The sequence below is a fragment of the Lygodium microphyllum genome, chromosome 8, assembly GCF_053477565.2.
Source record: "Lygodium microphyllum isolate KBCC chromosome 8, Lygodium_microphyllum_v1.1.10, whole genome shotgun sequence".
NCBI lineage: Eukaryota > Viridiplantae > Streptophyta > Polypodiopsida > Schizaeales > Lygodiaceae > Lygodium > Lygodium microphyllum.
In genome coordinates this window covers 138,548,276-138,572,681 of record NC_141142.1, presented here as the reverse complement: position 1 = coordinate 138,572,681, position 24,406 = coordinate 138,548,276, and the positions used below count along the sequence as shown (strand labels likewise).

Sequence of the window (24,406 nt, the reverse complement as noted above, 5' to 3'; positions counted from 1 at the left end):
GATGGCTCTTCAGCCAGAAACAAATCCAATGCTTGGTCAAAGTGACCCAAATAATGGTCCAGATTGTATGCCCAGTGGTATGATGCCTTATGAGAAGCAGTTGGAAGGATTAGTCTGATGATAAGAAAGAGAAAATGAGCATTAGGCCTCAAATTTCAAGGTTTGCTGAAGTGTTCATTTGGAAGGCCTTAGAGAAGGGTTACCCACCAGAGTCTTTGAGGAACTTCCCACTTCATTGGTCCTGTTCTGTTCTCTTTCAGCTCTTCTTCTATGCCCTTAGGCCAAAAGTTATATGCTGAAGGACTTGAACAAAATTTTATCCAGGTTTATGGGAGTTCAGCAATGCTGAGGAACAGGTGGCCCTTGATGTTGCTCTGATTTATACATGGGGTTGGAGACTATTTGTGAACCTTCTGCTGTCTACCTTTGTTAGTGGCTTGAAAGTTTGAGCTTGCTTAAGAGCCTTGGAGTAAAGCCAAAAGTTACATGCTGAAGGACTTGAACAAATTTTGTTTATTGGCAGTTTCTTTGTTGTAACTCTACAAACTTGACAAGCAATATAGTGAACTTTGGCATCAAAAATTCGATTTCTTCTTGTTAGCCTCTTTTCTTGCTGCAACTTGAACTCCGTGTTTAGCAGCTCTTACACGAACTCTATGACATTTCTGGTGAACCCAACGTGAAAGCGCAGTGTCAATTTTCAGCAAGATGGGAGACTCGCAAGAAGAGATGATAGATGACAATGTCATGAAGCATCTGTTTCAGTCATTTACAACCTATATGCAACAGCAAGCTCACGCGAAACGTGATAGTGATGCCATGGATGCCTTGAAAGCTGTCCAACAGGAGATGAAGCAGTTCAACGGCCAACAAGTTTCAACTTACTTGCATTTGTATGAAGAAAAGATGAAGTTTTTTGGGGTTTCTCAAGATGTTTGGAGCCGCTACTTCTTGCGGATCGTGGTTCGCGCGCTTGAAGTCCGAATTTCAGAAATTCAAGGAACGCATGCTGGTTGGACAGAGTTTAAGAAGGCATTAAAATATGAATATTTCTTGGAGGATACATGTCTTATGAACCGCAGGAATTTCTTAGCATGGGTTTCTATGCCTAATAAGGGACTTTCAGTTACCGCCCTTCTGCGAGAGTTTGAGAGCCGCTATGATCAGTTGGATGGAACTGAGCAGCAAGCTTTGGAGATGCAGAAAGTGGAATTATTTTTACAAGCTGCTGATGCTGATTTACAGGAAAAGTTGGATGATCTTTTGGAAGATCAAGCTACTGATTCAGGTTTAAAGACCGAGTGGTGACATGTCATTGATGTTGTGAATGAGCTTGTTAAGAAGCAGTGGAGGAGGGTATGATTGCATCGTAATACAGGATCTGTTTCTGAAAAATCCTTGGAGACCTCTACTTCTACCCCTGCTGCAAGTTCTATGCCTAAGCCTACTCCTCCTGTTGTAAATCTACCAGTTCCTGCTGCTCCAGTGCCCTTATCCATAGATGATGTTATTAAAGGCTTGGCAGAATTGACGATAGAGGCAGTCAAAGCTGAAGTTGGGAAGTTAAAAGAGCAACTTATGTCAGTACCTGTTGTAGCACCTGCTCCAGTGACTGCTTTTCCAGCTGGCCAAAGAAAAGGGAGACGATGTATTTGGTGCGATAGTACAGAGCACCAATACTGCAGAGATTGTGATGCTTTTCAAGAAGGGCATAAGAAGAACGTAGTGTTTTGGGGACAAGATGGGAAGATATGGCTGACAGAGACTGGTGCTCCTCTTGACACAAAATTTGGTAAGGGAGGCATGAAGAAGCTCGTTGATGATATGGCTACACGATCAGCTTATGTGAGTGTTAGAGGAGATGCTTTAGCTTATGGAGTCCAGCTTGAGCAGAAATCAGATGGAGACTCAGCCTTATGGTCCTCTGCCTTGGAGATAGCGAGAAGAGGGAAAGTTCAGGCATCCACTATGACTTATGTGGGCTCTAGCATCCAAGGAGAAACGGGATGGGATTCTCCTGTTGACATGTATTCTATTTTTGCTTATATGGCGAAAACACAGGGTTTAGATGCCATGGTTCAGGAAAAGAGAAGAAGAGATGAGGAGGGTCTTAGCACCTCCAAAACGACTACAGGGGGTGACTTTGTTTCACCACCTGTTACAGCTCCACCTATGACGAGTTCTCCAGCACAATCAGGTCCTGAGCAACCTATGGGAGACAAACAGATGAAAGAAAAGAGACAACCAAGAAAGGAGCCAGGATTCAAGCTCTTGTCAGACCTTGATATGCAGACGGATATGAGTAAGATTTTTCATGAAAGAATTTTAAATAGTGAAGTCACTTTTACTGTTGGTGAAGCTCTTGGGATTGCTAGAAGAGAAATACAGGATCAGATGCAGGATCTTTTGCGGAGGAAATGACATGCAATGGAAGGACCTGCTTTACAGGGGTTATGGCATGGAGCTCTTGGGGAAGAGCATGATGATACAGTGATGGTTGAGAATGCTTCTGTCAATCCGCAGTTGGAGAAATAGTTCAGCCTATGCAGTATGAAGATGATGATACCCCTATCCTCATTCCTCGCATCCATTTTTCATGTAGTCATTGGGCTAGAGCAACCACTGAGATGGTGGTAAGAATTGGAGAGAAACAGATTCCTTTGGTCGCTTTAGTCGATCATGGTTCTGAGATTAATCTTATTGCTCGAGGTGTTTATGAGAGTGGCAAGTGGCCTATGGATGCAGAGCATGGCTGGCGCATGAGAGCAGCCAATAATACTTCTGGTGATATGTATGATGCTTGTCCGAGCATCAGAATTTCTATTGGTAATGTTGAAGAGGATTATCATTGCTTTGTTCGGGATTCTTGCTCTTATCCGATTATTCTTGGACAGCCTTTCATTACAGAAGCAAGAATGGAGACGAAAGTGATGGTTGATGGCTCAGCCTATGCATGGATACGCAGTAAAGATGGTATGCGAGCTGTTCAGTTTATGACTGTTGGAGTAAATCATTCGAGAAATAGGGACTCCTTGCGTGAGGCACCACTACCTGCGAAGGAGTTGGATTTTCATTGGGTACCGCTGTCTTGCGAGATGCCAGTGGTACGGAGCGGAGAAAAGAGGAGATCTCGCCTCCTGGTAGCCATTCTTTCTTTACTAATTTTGTTGGTTTTTCTTCAGATAGTTCAATGAGTTATCAGAAAATTTCAGATTTGTCTAGAGCTGCCAGGCAGTACATTGGTCATAAGGAGAAAGAGTTGAATATTGCAAGTATTTTGCAAGCAGAAGAGCATGTGGATGGGCTGTATAAGGAATGTCTTATGCAGATACATTGTCTGAGATGGAAAATATACTGAAAACTGATGTATATAAGGGTTCAAGGATCATACCTATGCAAACCTTGGATATGTATCAGGAAATTTCTGATTTTATGCTGAAAACTGAGTTAGAGGCTGAGAAAACTCAGCAAACCGAATCTATGGCTGATCTTGATCAGCTTTCAGAGTTGCAGAGGGCTGAAACCTTTCAGCCAGCAGAGTTAAATGCTGGAAAAATTCAGCATATAGAGTATGAGGCTGCATCATGGCAGTCCATAGAGCAGAGGGTTGAAACCATTCAGCCAACAGAGTTTAATGCTGAAAAATTTCAGCATACAGAGTTTCAGGCTGTACCCATGCAGTCCATAGAGCAAAGGGCTGAAATCTTTCAGCCAACAGAGTTGAGAGTTGCTGAAAAATTGCAAAAATTGCAGCAAAGAAAAGAGTGCCTGATTGATGCCAAGGTTGACACGAAGTATAAAACAATTGATAAGAAGGTTAAGCCGGTTGCAGGGCCACTTCCTCCTGATAGTGATGAGCAGATAGAAAAAGCTATGAAGCAGCCTATGTTGAGAGATCCTGCAAATATTGGACATAAATTTACAGCTGAAACTCTTGCAGAATTGAAGATTGGAAATGATGATTTCTTGCTTCCAGTGGAAAAAGAATGTTTTAGAGAGATGCTTGGACGACATGGTAAGGCATTTACTTTCTTTCCTCATGAAATTGGCTGCATTAGTCCCGAATTGGTTGCGCCTATGGTCATCTTCACTATTCCTCATGTGCCATGGAATATACGTCCTATACCTATGCCTAGAGCACACTTGCCAAAGCTAATAGAGTTGCTGAATGAGAAGATTAAGATGGGAATTTTGGAACCCTCTTCTGCGCCCTATTCTAACAGGTGGTTTACTGTACCAAAGAAGAATGGTACCTTGAGATTTATTCAGGATATGCAGCCCGTGAATAGAGTGACAATCAGGAATGTGGGAACAGGTCCAGTTGTGGATGAGTTTGCTGAGGCTTTTGCAGGACGAGCCATCTACTCCCTAGGTGACTTGTATTCAGGTTATGACCAGTTTCAGCTTGCCTTGGAAAGCAGGGATATTACTACTATGCAGACACCTATTGGTCTTGTGAGAATGTGTACCTTGCCTCAAGGTGCCACCAACTCAGTTGCTCATATGATGAATGCTATGCATAGAGTTCTGCGAGACTATATTTCGCAATATACCATGCCTTTCTTAGATGATGTGCCTATTAAGGGTTGTGCAGAAGAAGAAAAGAATGAGAGTCTTGATTTGCGAGGATGTAGACAGTCTGTGGCTGAACACTTGGTTGCTTGTGAGCAAATATTGACACGATTGGAGGAGGTGAATTTGACTCTTTCAGGGCTGAAATCTGTCTTTGGTGTTAATGAATTTATCATAGTTGGGCATATGGTTGGTTATTATGGTAGAAAGCCTTCACCTGCAAAGGTGGATGCCATAAGCAGGATTGCAGAGTATTGCTCGACTACTTTAGAGGTGCGGAGATTTGTGGGAGCTTGTGTATTTTACATGATTTGGATTCCTCATTTTGCTCACATTGCAGATGTTCTCTATCAACTGCTTCGAAAGGGGCAGAAGTTTCATTGGGATGAGAAGCATTCGAAAGCCATGCATAAACTCAAGAAGCTGTTGCAGTCAGCTCCTACTCTTCGCAAGACGGATTATCAGTGTGGATGGCCAATCATGTTGACAGTTGATACTAGCCCTATTGGCATAGGTTGGGTAGTGGGCCAGGATGATGCTGATGGGAATAGATATGCAATCCGCTTTGGAGCTAAAGTTCTTAATGAGCGGTAGAGGAGATATCTGCAGATTAAAAGAGAGTTGTGGGGAGTAGTCACTGCACTGATGTAATATTTTCGCGTATCCGTACCGTAAATATTAACCTTCCGCACACCGTGTAAACCTTGTGCAAAGGGTATCTCTTGCATTGAAATTATTGACAGTGTAATGTGTGACCAGCGCGCGTGAAATGGGATCCTCCGCTTTGGTAAATCAAGACCGGGAGATCAAAACCGCAAGACCCGCAAAAACACCCTCTTGGGAGGGACAATTTAATTAAATTAAGGAAAAAAATTTTACTAGTACCCCTTCCCCCAGCCGATGCATGGCTGGAGGAGAGGGAGTGTGGAGGGGGGATGGCCAAGTGAGGGATTGCATGAGGAAGTTCTCCACGTGGGTGGAGACCCTCTTCCCCACCCCCATTCCTATATAAACACCCCCCATCAAGGGGGTGTGCTAGGGAGGGAGAGAGAGGGAAGGCTGGAGGAGAGAGGGAGAGAGGAAGGTTCGTGCTGGTCGTGAGGAGGATCGCCAGTCCGCTGACGCTGCTGCCCAGACTGCCGTAGCTGCCGCCCCCAGTCCGCGTTGTCCGCCACAGCCGCCAGACAGCCTCCACCCGCCCGCCACGTTGTTCACGACCCCTCCACGTAGCTGCTGAAGTCAGAAGCTTCTTTGCAAGCTTCTAAGAGGGGCCTCCTTAAAGGGCCTTCCCACCATTTTTCCAAAGGCCCTTCCCAAAGGTCCTTTCCCACGACATCTTCCCAAAGATCCATTAATACCCCCTTCCCGGGACTTTGAAGGGGAAGGTGAAGCCGTAAGAACCCCACTAGACCGTCGGGAAAGGCTTCCCGCAATAAGTCTTTAAAGCCCCTTTACCGCAAGCGACATTCCGTAAAGAAATCTTCCGCCTATGAGGAAAGGCAAAAGCCGGAAGGTTGCATGTCAAGGCAAAACAATCCGTACACGACGAAAGCGAATTCAGAAACCGAATCTACGTCTACGATGGCCCCAAAAGGATCGCAAGGTGCGACCGCGGAAGGCTCATCTCCGAATGTACAAGTGGACATCTCCCCGACTCCTCAAGTCCAGGTTTCTTCGAGTTAATTCCGCATAAGGAAATGATTAGGCGCGCTTAGCTCATAAAGGAAATTGCACATTTTTACGTTTAATTTTAATGCATATGGAAATTGGAAAGAAATACATGTGTTAAGGCATCTCTTGAACATTAGATAAGATTGATATATGTCGTGAATTTGAACGAGTAGAAGGCTAGTTGCATGTAGTTTTTGGTACATCATCAAGGTAATGAGTCTAAACTTAGGCAAAGAAATGGAATTTATAAGTACATTATCTTCCGTCCTAGACATGGTAGGAATAAGTGTGTGCTGCACATTAGGCAACATACTTCTCGCAATGACTTCATAGGAAAAGGGTTAACACCATAAGGTATTTTCCGGAAAGAATAGAGTACTAAAGTGAACGTATGGACTTGCAAATAGCTTGTAAGATGGAATAAATTAACACTAGTTTGTATAAACTTCATTATCTACTTCGTAGCTAGGAGAACGTTGTGTATTGCGTAGTCGTCATGCCATCGTTAAGAGCTGCATTTAGGAGTCAAAGCATAGTATTCGAAGTATGGACTACAAGTAGTAGGCATGATTAATTGGTAAAGCCTAGTAGGACCTAGGAAAGTTAGCGTACAGATTGGCAAGCATTTTACCTTACTAAGGAAAGATAATGTTATCATGAACCATGTGATACGTAGAGGCAATCAATCGCATGTTTACGCGTTTTGGTGGTATTGTATCTATTGCTCTCCGTTAGATTTAGTTATTACCCTTAGAAGGATCATCCTCGTCGCAAGATAGTGACTAAGTAACCTAATCATGGGTATGGCTCCGTCGGAATGAAAGGTATTCCAAGTGCTAACTAGAACTTAGTGCAATAATAATTCGACCTAGCTTTAGACAAAAACCGTGAATCTAAAGATCCTACACACGTTCACAAAATGTCGAAGCAATTGGATGTTCATGTATGAAATGATCTAAGGTTATCCTAAGGATCATGACGAAACTCCGACGGAGTTGCATATTTCTAGAACCATGGGCCAACCTAATTAGGAATGATTTGGAGGATGTCTAATCATCCTGTTACTCACTTTTGGAATAATTTGCCAAGGAAAAGGAAAGTTAAGTATTTGCCTTGAAGCAAATGACCAGACTATAAACCAAAGCGACATGGTCGCTGGAACCTACCACAACTAAACACTAAAGTATGGGTAGGGTATGACCCTAACCCAAGAATGATAGGAATCTTGCCAAGTTGCAATTGATTCCGAAACGAATGCGGATTGCATTCGGAGGAAAGGAAGTCACTCCTTAACAGTTTGCCAGCCACAAAGACCATTGGAATTTGTTTGTGCTTGTAACCGTTAGAAAAGCACTATTTGCATTGTTTGCTCAATGAACTAAAGGAGGAAAACATATCTAAATACTTCAGGTTGAAGCCTGAAGGGAGAGGCAGCTTCAGTTACCCCCGACTGCCTGCCTAACCCTAACCAAGGGGGTTGTGAACCGCGCCGGGAATGTGGACCGAACCCGCCATGAGAGGTCTCTCCATTGAGTTCTACTTGGAGCAGGAGGACGCTTGGGTGCCAGGGGGGGCTCTGGCTGTAAATCCCTCGCCTTCCCGGCCCTGCACAAGAGACTAACGTGACTCGAGATTGGATCTCGAGGCTCGCATACTAGTCTACGGGCGGAAACTTGGATTAGTGATCCCTGGTGGATTACTGGATAGCCTTCGGGCGGATTATGAATATGCCTACGGGCGGAACTCCTTGTATTTCAAAGATAAAATGATAAAATGATAATAAAGAAGTTGTTTGGCATTGTTTTCTTTTTGTCCTGTGATAAGATTACGTGAATGAACCGGTGCATAACAGGGTTAATTCAAAGAAGCTGTTTGTATATGTCAAACTAATGTGGTAGGTAATTACATAACTAAAACAAGCCGAGGAAAGTGCGGAGGATGGATCATGGGTCCGTCCTATGGATGGGTGGTCCCGGTTAGCCGGGAACTTTTCTCAAAGTCTTTGACGAACAGAAGGATGATCAACATCACCGAAACAAGTAGAGAGAACGATGACTTGGAATTACCGATTACCCGATTCACGCTGTTTTAGGGGAACGGAATGGGACTATGCCTTTTGGCAGAGAGGTCGAGCCTTGCATCCCTCTCGTTTCCCATTCTCCTTGAACCAAGTGCAGCATGAATCCGCTTCAGACCTGGCGTTTCTACGTAAAGTAGTTCGATCAGGTCTGACGCTAGTCGCTGTTAGTACAATGACCAAACAATTCCAGTCGATCCTAGTGGGAACGGCCAGGACGCTTCCGTTACGTGGCAGATGCGGAAAGTCCTAGATTGCAAAACCCGTAACATTCCGTGGGAGTGCCGGGCGGAGCTTTCTAGACATCCTTCCCGATGGACTGCTAAGACGTGTCCGGAATGATTCTAGCGGACACGTTACAGTTGGTATCAGACTCGACTTACAATGGAATTGCTTTCATAAGATTTCATTAGAAGTGAAGTAAAGAAATTGTTCCTGTCCAAACATTTTCTCATCTTCGATACTGTCTTGCAGAATTACGAGGCGTGGAACAAGTTTTTGGTGTTCCGGATCATGTTCATGACTGCGATGCATTCTCCGCATTATAGGCAGAGAATTGAAATGATGAACATCTTGGAGCAGATTTATAACCCATCACCTCTATATATAGAGCGAAGATGGACTGGGTCTTCAGGAATCTACTACATAGCTGCCCACCGGTTCGCTTATCTACAAACCAACCTGAAGAGGATCAAATGGTTGGAAGATTTGAAAGTCGTGAAGCTGTTCATTTTTGTGGAAGCTCACGTGAATTCGACTTTGCATATTCGAGGTCGAAGGGTTGAATTAAACTCATATGTTTATGAGGAAGTAACCCGCGTAATTCCAGCCGATAGAGTTAAGGTATTGGGCCGCCATGGAAAGTATGGTTTCCAGCGGAAAGGATATCCCGAACTTCCGATGAATTATCGATTCCTAAAGATACATGACCCAAAACCCTACTATTACACAGTTCCTGTAGACAAATCCAATACTATGTTGTTCTCCCCAAACTAGATGTAATGACTGGAGATGTTGTATGGGGCTACGCCATATAAATATAAATAAGGACTTCTTTTATCACTATCCAATTGTGCATCAAAGTTGTTGAAGAAAAGTTAAGTAACTTCATGAGTTACGAAATAGTTGAACTAAGGATAAGCTAATGTCAATTATTATATAATAATGTTAAGAAAACTTTTACCCAGGCGCAACCCCAGGTACAGGTTCCAAATTCGCCCCCTACAGCAAGTACGACTGTGATCCAGGAGAAGACGTTCCTCCTCAAACAGATTAAGCCACCCGAGTTTGACGGGAGGGGCAGATTCGTCCAGTCAGACGCTGAGATTTGGATTGAATCTATGGAGGACTACTTCGAAGCCGCTGGCACTGCACCTACCAATCAGGCCATGCTCGCCAAATTAAAACTCACCGGTGAAGCCAGACTATGGTGGAAACAATGGTGCAGGGATCAAGGGATTTCAGAGGGATCCGTTACCTGGGAGAAGTTAAAGCAAGCCGTGCAAGGGAGATATTTACCACCCGCATATCGTACACAGAAAATGAATGAGTTCTATGAGCTAAAACAGTTAGGACTCACGCTTGACGCATACTACTCTAAGTTTGTCTCACTCTTAAAGTATGCGCCACAAATGGACACGACACAGCAGGTGTCCAAATTTTGCGCAGGCTTAAATCCACCTGTAAATACCCGTCTCGAATCTATGAGACCATCAGATCTTCAGGATGCATTCATTCGAGCAGCACCTATAATTCAGGAAGTGCAAGCTAAACCAAGGAGTATTAAGAACTGGACTTATAGCAACCCAAGCAAAGGAGCATTCAGACCTCAGGTTAAGAGAGTTCAAGGCCACAATCAGGGACAAAGGAAGAAAGCAAGGACAAATAACGTCAACAACTTTGTTCCTACTCACAGTAATGGCCGAAACCTCCGATGTTTCCATTGCAACGAACTTGGTCACTTCAGAAAGGAATGTCCCAAGCTTAGCGAGGGACACCGTCAAGGTGCTGGCCGCGGGCAGGGAGCCGCCACCCGTGGTAGAGGAAGAGCTGCTTGCATTACCACTAGGCAAAGATGTAATGCGGAAGAAGAGGAAGACCCGACTATGGAAGCGGAATTTGAAAGAGCAACAGTCCATGCCGCTTTACACAGGAAGGGCCCGAATCGCTAGTTCTCGGTAATTCAAACGCCGTCGGACTATCAAGGTAAAGGGTTCAAAACCTTGATTGATTGTGGCAGTACACATTCCTTTATCTCACCAGCGTGTGCTAAGAGATTAGGAATAGCCACAGTAGAAGCACCTACCCTGCTTGTGGAATTGGCAAACGGTCGTGAGGTAACTTGTGCTAGGCAAACTGCTAAGGAGGAGTTCTATCTGGGAGGAAAGAAAACCTCAGTCAAATTCAGAGTCATGAACTTAGGCATCCATGAGTGTCTACTCGGGATGGATTGGCTTAAGCCCAATGACGCCCACATCCACTGTGGAAAGGGTCAAGTTTCCTTTCGAAACTCTGACAGAGAGTTTGTTACGACTCAAGGTGAGGCAGGAGTGCCGAGAATCCAGCTAGCCAAGGTCTCGCGGATCATAAAAGGGGTTAGGAAAGGATTACCTGTTTACTTGATCAAACTCAACAAGTTGGATCAAAAGCAAGAGTCTCATGAGGGACCCTCTTGGCTAAAAGAATATGCTGACGTATTCCCTGAGGAATTAACTGAACTTCCACCTCCAAGAGAAGTTGATCATGAAATAAGGCTAATACCTGGAGCTGTGCCAATTGCAAAGAGACCTTATAGAATGTCTATTCCGGAAGCTATTGAGTTGAAGGAACAACTCAAGCAACTGTTAGATCAGGGCTACATCCAGCCTAGCAATTCACCATGGGGAGCTCCAGTCCTATTCCAGAAAAAGAAAGATGGGACACTTCGACTATGTATTGATTACCGTGGGTTGAATCAATCAACAGTCAAGAACAAGTACCCTATTCCTAGAATAGATGAGCTTCTTGATCGCCTTCAAGGTGCAAAGATCTTCTCCAAAATTGATCTCAGATCAGGCTACTATCAAATCAGGATCAAGGATGAGGATATTCCAAAAACGGCCTTCAATACAAGATATGGGCACTTTGAATTCTTGGTTATGTCATTCGGACTTACAAATGCACCTGCCACTTTCAATAGGTTAATGCAGGATATTTTTAGGCCATATCTTGATGATTTCATACTTGTCTTCTTCGACGACATTTTAGTCTATTCTAAACAGGAAGAAGATCATGAACCTCAACTACGGATTGTTTTGGAGACAATGAGGTCTCATAAGCTGTATGCAAAAATGAAGAAGTGTGCATTCTTCAAACGTCAGATTGAATATCTAGGATTCATAGTATCATCAGAAGGAATATCAGTAGATCCAGCCAAAGTCAGAGATGTGCTTGAATGGCCAACACCAGTATCTGTCAAAGAGATACGTAGCTTTCTTGGCTTGACAGGATGGTATAGGGTCTTTATCAAAAACTATGCTTTGATTGCAGCACCTCTTACCGACTTACTAAAGAAGCAGACTTCCATTACATGGTCAACTCCCGAGCAAAATAGCTTCGATCAATTGAAGCAATGTTTGGTATCAGCACCTATTCTGAGACTTCCTGATCTCAATAAGGAGTTCGAGGTAGTAACTGATGCTAGCATTCTTGAATTGGGGTGTGTTCTTATGCAGGAAGGACATCCAGTAGCATATTCTTCAAGGAAATTGAAGAGTCACGAAAAGAATTATGCCACTCATGATCTGGAGTTATTAGCTGTCATCCATGCTCTAAAGCTTTGGAGACACTACCTGTTGGGAAATAAGTTCACTCTAGTAACCGATCATAAGAGTCTCAAATGGATTTTTACCCAGAACGAGCTCAACATGAGGCAACGTCGATGGATTGAAGTATTGGAGGAATATGATTTTGAAATCAAGTATCGACCAGGGAAAGAGAATGTAGTTGCCGATGCACTCAGTCGCAAGGCATTCCTAAACTCCCTAATCTTGCAGGATCCATCAACGACCAGATCTCTGGCTACAAAGGTATCTATGCCAAGCAACCCAGTACTCGAATTAGCGAGAGAGGAAGCATGCCATGACTTAGCCTACCAAGCAATGATAAAAGAAATATCTACCAAGGATCAGAATCCGAAGTTGCAAGCAAAGTATCATGAATTTTCTATTGACAATGGACTTATTTACTATAGAACAAGGCTATGTATACCAGCAAGCCAGTCACTTAAGCAGAAGATATTGTGGGAAGCTCATGATTCCCCTTTCGCCGGACACCCTGGCTATGCAAAAACTCTTAATGCAGTCAGGAAGAGCTATTATTGGGAGAGGCTCAAAGGTGACGTCCTCAAATATGTCACCGAATGTTTGTCTTGCCAACGTATCAAGGCTGAACATGTCATGATGCCAGGAAAATTACAACCACTTGACATTCCCCAAATGAAATGGGAATTCATCAGTATGGATTTTGTGGTGGGCTTACCCCAAGTCCAAGGAGGATACAACTCCATTATGGTTGTAATTGACATGCTTACTAAGGTTGCACACCTGATTCCAGTAAAGACAAACTATAAAGCCTCCGATATCGCAAGAGTGTTTATCAAAGAAATATTCAAGCTACATGGTTTACCTAGAAGGATCATTAGCGATAGAGATTCTCTTTTCACTTCTCACTTCTGGAAAGCTATCTTTGAAGCTATTGGGACTCAACTCTGTTTTAGCACTGCCTACCATCCCCAAACAGATGGACAAACAGAGCGGGTAAATCAAATCATTGAGGATATTCTTAGGGCCTACTGCTGTCGAGAGCCAAAGAGATGGATTCAATATTTGCCGTTAGTAGAATTTGCTTACAATGCTTCTTATCAGCAGAGCATTCAAATGACTCCTTTTCAGGCATTGTATGGTCATGATTGTCGAAGTCCTCTAAATTTTTCTGATCCTACCCTGAGAGTGGAAGCTTCAAGACAAATGTTGGAGGACATGGATGACCAAATAAGGTCAATAAGACAAGACATACAAGCAGCCAAAGATAGACAAAAGGCATATGCAGATTTGAAGCGCCAAGAGCGGATCTTCGGAGAAGGAGACATGGTCTTCATTCGAGTACAGACGAAAAAGAGTTCTTTATCTCTAGGTAAATGCAAGAAGCTAAGTCCAAGGTACTGTGGACCGTATAAAATCCTCAAATGCCTAGGACCCAATGCTTATAAATTACAACTTCCTGATAACCTAAAAGTTCACAATGTATTCCATATTAGTCTCTTAAAAAAGTATGTACCCAACCCAAATCATGTACTTGATGACCAACAAATTGTAATGCCTAGTCAAGGAATCCTTGAACTAAGGCCGGAAAAGATTTTAGATGTCAGGGAGAGACAGTTGAGATCTAGAACCTTGAGAGAATGCCTCGTCCAGTGGAAAGATTATCCCGAAGAGGATGCTACCTGGATGGATGAAAGCTCTCTCAATCTTCAATATCCCCAGTTTATCTCGAGATGAGGACATCTCGATTCTTCTAAGGGGGAGAGAATGTAATATTTCCGCGTATCCGTACCGTAAATATTAACCTTCCGCACACCGTGTAAACCTTGTGCAAAGGGTATCTCTTGCATTGAAATTATTGACAGTGTAATGTGTGACCAGCGCGCGTGAAATGGGATCCTCCGCTTTGGTAAATCAAGACCGGGAGATCAAAACCGCAAGACCCGCAAAAACACCCTCTTGGGAGGGACAATTTAATTAAATTAAGGAAATTTTTTTTACTATTACCCCTTCCCCCAACCGATGCATGGCTGGAGGAGAGGGAGTGTGGAGGGGGGATGGCCAAGTGAGGGATTGCATGAGGAAGTTCTCCACGTGGGTGGAGACCCTCTTCCCCACCCCCATTCCTATATAAACACCCCCCATCAAGGGGGTGTGCTAGGGAGGGAGAGAGAGGGAAGGCTGGAGGAGAGAGGGAGAGAGGAAGGTTCGTGCTGGTTGTGAGGAGGATCGCCAGTCCGCCGACGCTGTCGCCCAGACTGCCGTAGCTGCCGCCCCCAGTCCGCGTTGTCCGCCACAGCCGCCAGACAGCCTCCACCCGCCCGCCACGCTGTTCACGACCCCTCCATGTAGCTGCTGAAGTCAGAAGCTTCTTTGCAAGCTTCTAAGAGGGGCCTCCTTAAAGGGCCTTCCCACCATTTTTCCAAAGGCCCTTCCCAAAGGTCCTTTCCCACGACATCTCCCCAAAGATCCATTAATACCCCCTTCCCGGGACTTTGAAGGGGAAGGTGAAGCCGTAAGAACCCCACTAGACCGTCGGGAAAGGCTTCCCGCAATAAGTCTTTAAAGCCCCTTTACCGCAAGCGACATTCCGTAAAGAAATCTTCCGCCTACGAGGAAAGGCAAAAGCCGAAAGGTTGCATGTCAAGGCAAAACAATCCGTAGACGACGAAAGTGAATTCAGAAACCGAATCTACGTCTACGATGGCCCCAAAAGGATCGCAAGGTGCGACCGCGGAAGGCTCATCTCCGAATGTACAAGTGGACATCTCCCCGACTCCTCAAGTCCAGGTTTCTTCGAGTTAATTCCGCATAAGGAAATGATTAGGCGCGCTTAGCTCATAAAGGAAATTGCACATGCATACGGAAATTGGAAAGAAATACATGTGTTAAGGCATCTCTTGAACATTAGATAAGATTGATATATGTCGTGAATTTGAACGAGTAGAAGGCTAGTTGCATGTAGTTTTTGGTACATCATCAAGGTAATGAGTCTAAACTTAGGCAAAGAAATGGAATTTATAAGTACATTATCTTCCGTCCTAGACATGGTAGGAATAAGTGTGTGCTGCACATTAGGCAACATACTTCTCGCAATGACTTCATAGGAAAAGGGTTAACACCATAAGGTATTTTCCGGAAAGAATAGAGTACTAAAGTGAACGTATGGACTTGCAAATAGCTTGTAAGATGGAATAAATTAACACTAGTTTGTATAAACTTCATTATCTACTTCGTAGCTAGGAGAACGTTGTGTATTGCGTAGTCGTCATGCCATCGTTAAGAGCTGCATTTAGGAGTCAAAGCATAGTATTCGAAGTATGGACTACAAGTAGTAGGCATGATTAATTGGTAAAGCCTAGTAGGACCTAGGAAAGTTAGCGTACAGATTGGCAAGCATTTTACCTTACTAAGGAAAGATAATGTTATCATGAACCATGTGATACGTAGAGGCAATCAATCGCATGTTTACGCGTTTTGGTGGTATTGTATCTATTGCTCTCCGTTAGATTTAGTTATTACCCTTAGAAGGATCATCCTTGTCGCAAGATAGTGACTAAGTAACCTAATCATGGGTATGGCTCCGTCGGAATGAAAGGTATTCCAAGTGCTAACTAGAACTTAGTGCAATAATAATTCGACCTAGCTTTAGACAAAAACCGTGAATTTAAAGATCCTACACACGTTCACAAAATGTCGAAGCAATTGGATGTTCATGTATGAAATGATCTAAGGTTATCCTAAGGATCATGACGAAACTCCGACGGAGTTGCATATTTCTAGAACCATGGGCCAACCTAATTAGGAATGATTTGGAGGATGTCTAATCATCCTGTTACTCACTTTTGGAATAATTTGCCAAGGAAAAGGAAAGTTAAGTATTTGCCTTGAAGCAAATGACCAGACTATAAACCAAAGTGACATGGTCGCTGGAACCTACGACAACTAAACACTAAAGTATGGGTAGGGTATGACCCTAACCCAAGAATGATAGGAATCTTGCCAAGTTGCAATTGATTCCGGAACGAATGCGGATTGCATTCGGAGGAAAGGAAGTCACTCCTTGACAGTTTGCCAGCCACAAAGACCATTGGAATTTGTTTGTGCTTGTAACCGTTAGAAAAGCACTGTTTGCATTGTTTGCTCAATGAACTAAAGGAGAAAAACATATCTAAATACTTCAGGTTGAAGACTGAAGGGAGAGGCAGCTTCAGTTACCCCCGACTGCCTGCCTAACCCTAACCAAGGGGGTTGTGAACCGCGCCGGGAACGTGGACCGAACCCGCCGTGAGAGGTCTCTCCGTTGAGTTCTACTTGGAGCAGGAGGACGCTTGGGTGCCAGGGGGGGCTCTGGCTGTAAATCCCTCGCCTTCCCGGCCCTGCACAAGAGACTAACATGACTCGAGATTGGATCTCGAGGCCCGCATACTAGTCTACGAGCGGAAACTTGGATTATGATCCCTGGTGGATTACTGGATAGCCTTCGGGTGGATTATGAATATGCCTACGGGCGGAACTCCTTGTATTTCAAAGATAAAATGATAAAATGATAATAAAGAAGTTGTTTGGCATTGTTTTCTTTTTGTCCTGTGATAAGATTACGTGAAGGAACCGGTGCATAACAGGGTTAATTCAAAGAAGCTGTTTGTATATGTCAAACTAATGTGGTAGGTAATTACATAACTAAAACAAGCCGAGGAAAGTGCGGAGGATGGACCATGGGTCCGTCCTATGGATGGGTGGTCCCGGTTAGCCGGGAACTTTTCTCAAAGTCTTTGACGAACAGAAGGATGATCAACATCACCGAAACAAGTAGAGAGAACGATGACTTGGAATTATCGATTACCCGATTCACGCTGTTTTAGGGGAACGGAATGGGACTATGCCTTTTGGCAGAGAGGTCGAGCCTTGCATCCCTCTCGTTTCCCATTCTCCTTGAACCAAGTGCAGCATGAATCCGCTTCAGACCTGGCGTTTCTACGTAAAGTAGTTCGATCAGGTCTGACGCTAGTCGCTGTTAGTACAATGACCAAACAATTCCAGTCGATCCTAGTGGGAACGGCCAGGACGCTTCCGTTACGTGGCAGACGCGGAAAGTCCTAGATTGCAAAACCCGTAACATTCCGTGGGAGTGCCGGGCGGAGCTTTCTAGACATCCTTCCCGATGGACTGCTAAGACGTGTCCGGAATGATTCTAGCGGACACGTTACAACTGAAGTGTGATAAAGGGTGTTTTATTGGTGCTACAGTTGTTGTGGAAACGGATTGCTTGCCTTTGCTTGTGATTACTAGCTGTTCGACTCCAGATATAGCGATACTTTGGTGGATTGCCTACATCAAATCATTTAATCCAGAATTTTGACATATAGCAGGAAAAAATAATCCAATTGTTGCTGACATGCTGTCTAGAGCGAGATATGAGGATGAGGAGTCAATGCTTGTAGAAGATGATGAGACAGAGTTTGCAGCTTCTGTCCTTGTTCATGATTGTCATGTGTCTACTATTGAAGCCTTTACTGAAGAACTCTATGTTGACGAGTGGCTGCAAATTGGTCAATATCTGAGTTCATTAACTCGAAGAGCTGATTGGACAGATGATGTATTCAAGAAAATCAGAAGAAAGGCTTATGGGTATTTCTTGAAAGATGGTTTTCTTTGGAAGTATCCAAAGAAGAGAGGCGGCCTACCCTTGAGAGTAGTTTGTGAGGCAGCGATGCAGATATAGATTATGCGAGAGTTTCATGAGAGTTCTTGGGCTGGACATAGAGATGTGTCGGCTACCTATGAGAAAAACAAAGAAAGATACTGGTGGAAAGGGATGTATAAAGATGTTTCCCACTTTGTGGAGACTTGCAGGTACTGTCAGCTTTACTCTTTAGTGCGGCATCGTGATGAGTCGCATCCGACCTATCCACTATGTATTCATTATAAGTGGGTGGTAGACTTGGTTACTTTGCCAATGGGACTTTGGCAAATGAGATATCTTGTCTTGGCTAGGGAGGATCTTACAAACTATGTTGAAGGCAGATCTTTGCGGACGAAGACCACCACTACAGTATGTAAATTCTTGTTCGAAGAAATATTTTGTAGGTATGGATGTATAGGCAAGATTACAGCTGATCGTGGAGAGCTAGATGCAGACGAAGCTAGAGAATTTTTCTCACGGCTTGGGATTAAGTTGGCTCTTACTACTGCCTATAATCCAGAGGGGAATGGCAAGAGCGAAACAGGACATCTGTTGATAGTTAAGGCATTGGCAAAAGCTTGTAGAGGTCGCATTGGAGATTGGCCGAGATTACTACCTTTTGCATTGTGGGCAGACAGCTCTACACATAGCGTGACTACTGGATATATGCCTGCAGAGTTGACGTATGGGCAAAAACCTGTCATGCCTACTGAAATCTGTGCTCTCACGTGGAGTGCTCTTCCATGGCATGAGAATTTATCAAGAGAGGAGCTTCTAGCTCTTCGGATTCGTCAACTAGAGAGAAGGACAGAAGATGTGCAGCTAGCAGTTGATCGTTTAAAGGCAGCCCGACTCAGAAACAAGGACAGGTTTGATTTGAGGCATCGCTTGCGGCCTAGAGCCATAAAAGAGGGAGATTGGGTTCTAGTCTATGACAGTAGCCTAGAGAATTAGCATAGCAACATGCGAAAAATGGTTCAAAGATGGTTTGGACCGTATGAGGTGAAACAAGTTTTTGACAATGCTACCTATGAGTTGGCTGAATTGGATGGGACGGTATTGAGGGTGCCCATTGCTGGAAAACGAGTCAAGATTTTCAAGAGAAGAGAAGATGAAGAGTATGCACTTGAAGCATTGGAAGAAGAAGAGCAGTCAGAAGAAATTCTAACAGAAGAAGCAGAGAATATGGATGATGAAGCTGATGGAGAAACAGGTCTACCGGAAACTGATGGACTGGACCTGTTTGTGGACTTGGATGATCCTGGATAGTTGGCTCATCCGGAGGATGCGCAGGTTTAGAGGGGGTGGATGTCGTGCTGCTGCGCATCCGAGCCATAAACACCTCCATTTTTGTTGTGCATCTGTGTTATCTTTTTGCGTGTGTTTCATTGTGTTTGACTGCTGCATTATCTTTCCGTCCTTTTCAGTACGCGCATCCAATGAACATACTCCACTTGTGTGTTTGTGTTTGTGTGTGTTTCTGTTTGTGTGCATGTTGTGTGTATGTCAGAAAAATATGAAAAACTGATGCCAAAGAGTAATATTATGCTGTCAATTTCAATGATGAATTCCAAGAAAAGTGCAGGAAACTGTGGAATCAAAGGAAGCTTTGTAGAAGTCGACATTTAAGCTATGAAGATAAAGGTTACACGTGATCAAGGCTGACGTAATATGCGGGACAAAGCATTTTTGAAGAAGATACATTAGCACTACATGCCATGGAGAAGAAGGGTTCATATGCCTTTGCCTTTGATGGAAGGAATCTCTACAGCTGTCTCAAAGACTGTATCCCATAGAATGTGTCAAGCTTCGACAAGGATAGCTATTGGGCCTGGTTTGCTGGTGTTATCTTCATGTGCAACAACCATACCAAGCAAGAGTGTTTTTGATATAAGGTTTTTGGTTTGCCACTTGTTGCAAGAAGAGATCTGGTGGAGCAGGTTACCCCTGGCACGCTCTTGTTCTTATTCAATTTTGATACAATGGAATTGTATGGAATCTACGAGGCTATTTCTCATGGTGGAATGGACCTTGAACTCAATGCATTTCGAAATTCCCAAGGGTCATATCCCGCACAAGTTTAAACACTTGTTCAATTATTTTGCCCGACGGAACCACCACGAAAAAGGATAGATCCTGGATTGGTCTCTGACAGAAGGTATCAGGAAAAGCAACCTAGACTGCTGCTTTCTCAGTGGATAGGGCTGGACATGCCTCTCTTCTTCCAAGCAAAGCGTCTGGTTTTTTTTAGAGTAAAAAAGGAGGCATAGCGCCTCACCCCTGTTTTTGGATCCGCTATAATCGGTGGACTACGCCATCGCCTTTAGTGGGAACCTCTCAATCCTGACTCGTTTTCAATCTGGAAAACTACAGGGAATTTTCCATTCCAGGGCATATCTCTGGTTTCTGAGAAGTTTAATTCATCGAATCCTATTCGCTCCCTCACCCATCCTCCCCTTTGTACATTCCTGTGTTCTGAAAGGCGGCAGATGATCGAGATGAAGAGCTTGATGCGAATGAGATGACCTCTGGGTCGATGGAGAATGCAAAGAAAAAGCAGTACAGAAGCGGATTGAGACCCCGAATGGCAAACAAGTTACCTACAGCAAGCGCCGATCGGGCCTCGAGAAGATGACCAAAGAGCTCGCCACGCTCTGCGACATCGATATCCTTCTCATCTTGTTTTTTTCCCCCTGGCAAATTGAGTTGGGTCAATGGGACCAGAAGCCTTCCAGAGGATGCCATAATGAGATTTGCAAATCTAGCACCTCAAGAGAGGGCCAAAAGGAAAGTTGAAGCTTTGGAGCAACTCAAACGTGTGTTCAAGAAGCTCGATCATGAGTGCACCAACACCTAGTCTTGAGAGTCTGCACCACCATTTGCAAGATCTTCAGGTGTATTACTATAACTTGCAACAAAGATTGAGATTATATGAATCATTCCAAACAATAGAGGATGCAAACGAGCTAGAGGAAAAATAGCAATGTTGCCTAAAAGAGCTGCGGCTACAAAGGCAACTACTGGAGTCAAGCCATCAGGTCGTTCTTTACAGCCAACTAGCACAGCAGATTTATCCAGAAAGTCTCCTAAATATGGCAGTCTTAGATGCTGCATCTTAAGCAACTTGGGAAGTAGACCAAAGATCAAACAATGTGATGGCTCTTCAGCCAGAAACAAATCCAATGCTTGGTCAAAGTGACCCAAATAATGGTCCAGATTGTATGCCCAGTGGTATTATGCCTTACGAAAAGCAGTTGGAAGGAACAGTCTGATGATAAGAAAGAGAAAATGAGCATTAGGCCTCAAATTTCAAGGTTTGCTGAAGTGTTCATTTGGAAGGCCTTAGAGAAGGGTTACCCACCTCATTTGGAGAGTCTTTGAGGAACTTCCCACTTCATTGGTCCTCTTTTGTTCTCTTTCAGCTCTTCTTCTATGCCCTTAGGCCAAAAGTTATATGCTGAAGGACTTGAACAAAATTTTATCCAGGTTTATGGGAGTTCAGCAATGCTGAGGAACAGGTGGCCCTTGATGTTGCTCTGATTTATACATGGGGTTGGAGACTATTTGTGAACCTTCTACTGTCTACCTTTGTTAGTGGCTTGAAAGTTTGAGCTTGCTTAAGAGCCTTGGAGTAAAGCCAAAAGTTACATGCTGAAGGACTTGAACAAAATTTGTTTATTGGCAGTTTCTTTGTTGTAACTCTACAAACTTGACAAGCAATATAGTGAACTTTGGCACCAAAAATTCGATTTCTTCTTGTTAGCCTCTTTCCTTGCTGCCACTTGAACTCCGTGTTCAGCAGCTCTTACACGAACTCTACAACAACGCGTCTAAATTTGCGTCTAAATCCGCGTCTATAAGCATGTTTACGTAAACTTAGACGTGCATATACATGCAATAATAGACGAAAAGTCAAAATTCAAAAGATACTTGAATCATTTCTTTTCAGATTGCGCCTTTCCTACGTTTTTTGCGCATTCTGAAGCTCGAGTTTAGCCGACATGCAGTCTACCTCCACTAGTCTCTTCATGACTCACCTCTTCTTTCACTTCAAAGAGACAAGAGGGGAAAGAAGAAAGACAAGGAGAGGAAGAAAGAGAGAACAAAAGAGAGAAGAATAAGAGGAATAAGAAGCAAAGAGAGGAGATAACAAACAACAAGCATCAAGGGAGAATAACTCACCAAGGAGAGGAAGAAGGGGAAGGAAGCAGCACCACCACCTGTCCACACCAAAGACCCAAGGTGAGTCATCTCTCTCTCTCTCTCTCTCTCTCTCTCTCTCTCTCTCTCTCTTTATGTATTAGGATCTATGATTGAAGTTCTTATATCACAAATAAATCATGGATGGCGGTTGTCGGATTGAGAGCAGTCAACCTAGCGCGTTTGACAACGCGTGTAGATTTCAATGCAGATGCAGACATAGATGCGCAGCTATGTTTGCGATCACCGCGTCTGCAGTCGCGTCTCCAAGCGCTTGTATTCTGCATCTTTGACGCGAGAATACACGCGCTCTACCCAGAAGCTTTGACTTCAGAGACACGTCTGAGAGCGCATTTATTCCGCATCTCAGACGTGAATATACACGCGCTCGCCCATAAGCTTTGACTTCTCGGACGCGTCTAAGAGCGCGTCTATTCTGCATCTCTGAAGCGAATATACACGTGCTCCGACCAGAAGGTTTGATTTCAGGGAAGCATCTGAGAGTGCATCTATTCTGCATCTCAAACGCGATTATACACGCGCCAGCTCTGATAAAAAAATAAATTTTTATTTCTAGAATTGTACGAATATGTTACACAATAGTACAGTTTATACAATATTGCAGTTTAGCAAATTTATCTTATTCCTGTGTTTTGTTTGCAGATGTCGCATCTGTTACAACTATATATATCATCTCTCACTTGACTTGGGTCTCACATATATATACTAGCTCTACATCAATATGAATCATTCTTTGGGAGCATGTCTTGTGTATCTCTCTCGTACTGTCTCTCTCTCTCAACATGGTATCAGAGCTATGGATGCATAGCAACAACAAGGAAGATAAGTTGTTTAATTGTTTATACTTGATTGAATTCTTTGCACAAGTGATGATTTGATACATAAAGTTGTTCAAACTAGAAGTATTAGTTAATTGAATCCTGTCAAAACTGCTTGTCAATCGGAGTTCTGGATCAAAAGTTATGACAGTTCAGGATTCAAGACAACAATTCTGCTTGAATCTGCGATTCTTTGTTTAAAATTGTAATTCTAATTATAGTTTGTTAATTTCCAATTACAGCTCGTTAATCACTCGTCTTCGTTAATGACGTTGATTACGACAAGCAAACATCTTGCTATTTTTAGCGATGTTTTATTATCGTTCATGTTCTTTGCTCGACCGAAATAGTACTTTTCTTATATGCGTCATCTCGTCTTGCATGTTACATCTCTCTATTTTGGGCTTTCTTTTTAGTCACTCAATACTTTTCGTCGTTGTTACGTGCATCTCCCTATTTTGATTGTCATGCGTCTCAACTACGCTCGTCTTGATCATGGTTTGCAGATTCTGTGATCTCATCTTATTTGTTTTCTCTCGACATACAGGCATGGCCAATTGCGTAATTATTAATGGATATCCATTTGGCCAACGTTCGGTTCCCTTCTTCCAAGGACAAGGCTTTCCTGGGTGGAAAGCAAAGATGATGCTAATTCTTGAAGGTGGCAAATTATTTGATATTGTTTTGGGCGACTTGTCTTGGCCAGTTCAACCTATTGATGTGATGAATAACAATTCTGTGATTATTGATGGTCCATTATTTGAACAATGGAAAATTGATCATACTGATTGGATTCGTCGTGACAAAGCAGCTCGTCGGTACATATTGTCTGCACTTCTTGACTCACTTATGTTGGATGTCTTTCATCTGGAAACCTCTCATGCTTTTTGGGAGTATCTTATCTCAACGTTTGAGAAGAAATCGGTCACCGAAATTTTATATCTCCAAACTTGTTTGAAGAATCTTCAATATAAGGTTGGTACTTCTATGCACTCTCATATCGAGGCTTTTAAAGACATTATCAATCAGCTTGGTGCTGCCGGCGCTCGTGTTGCTAAAAATCAAATTGTTACTCAACTTCTTCATACCATCAAAGATCCTTTATATGACAATATCATCACTATTCTGTCTAACAAGGATGATATCCACTTTAACAAAGCATGTATATCTCTTATTGAATATTCTCAACGTCATGAGCATCATTTGGAAAAATCTGATGCTGTTTTTGTCACTCACGAACAAAGGGATTTTGATGCTGCTTTTGTTGCTCATAAGCATCCCGCTTCACGTTTTCAGTATGGTGGACACCCTAATCAAGGTAGTAAATCTTCTCATCTTGCTTATCCTAACAAACATTGTTCTTATTGTGATAAGAAAGGCCATGTGGCTTCTGATTGCTGGGCACGTCAATATGATGAGGAGCATGGAGTTACTACAAAGCAACCTCGCTCCTCCAAAAGTTTTCCTCCTTGTAATTATTGTGCACATAGAGATCATCCATCTCATCGTTGTTATAAACGCAGATATGATGAAGAACATTCTCGAGCTTATATTGTTCAAC

General features: G+C 43.3%; 1 pseudogene; it reads left to right on the top strand.

Moving 5' to 3' along the window:
- The first annotated feature begins 1 nt into the window (after window position 1).
- On the top strand, window positions 2-21,078 carry LOC148032924 (agamous-like MADS-box protein AGL66; annotated as a pseudogene).
- The last annotated feature ends 3,328 nt before the right edge of the window (window positions 21,079-24,406 follow it).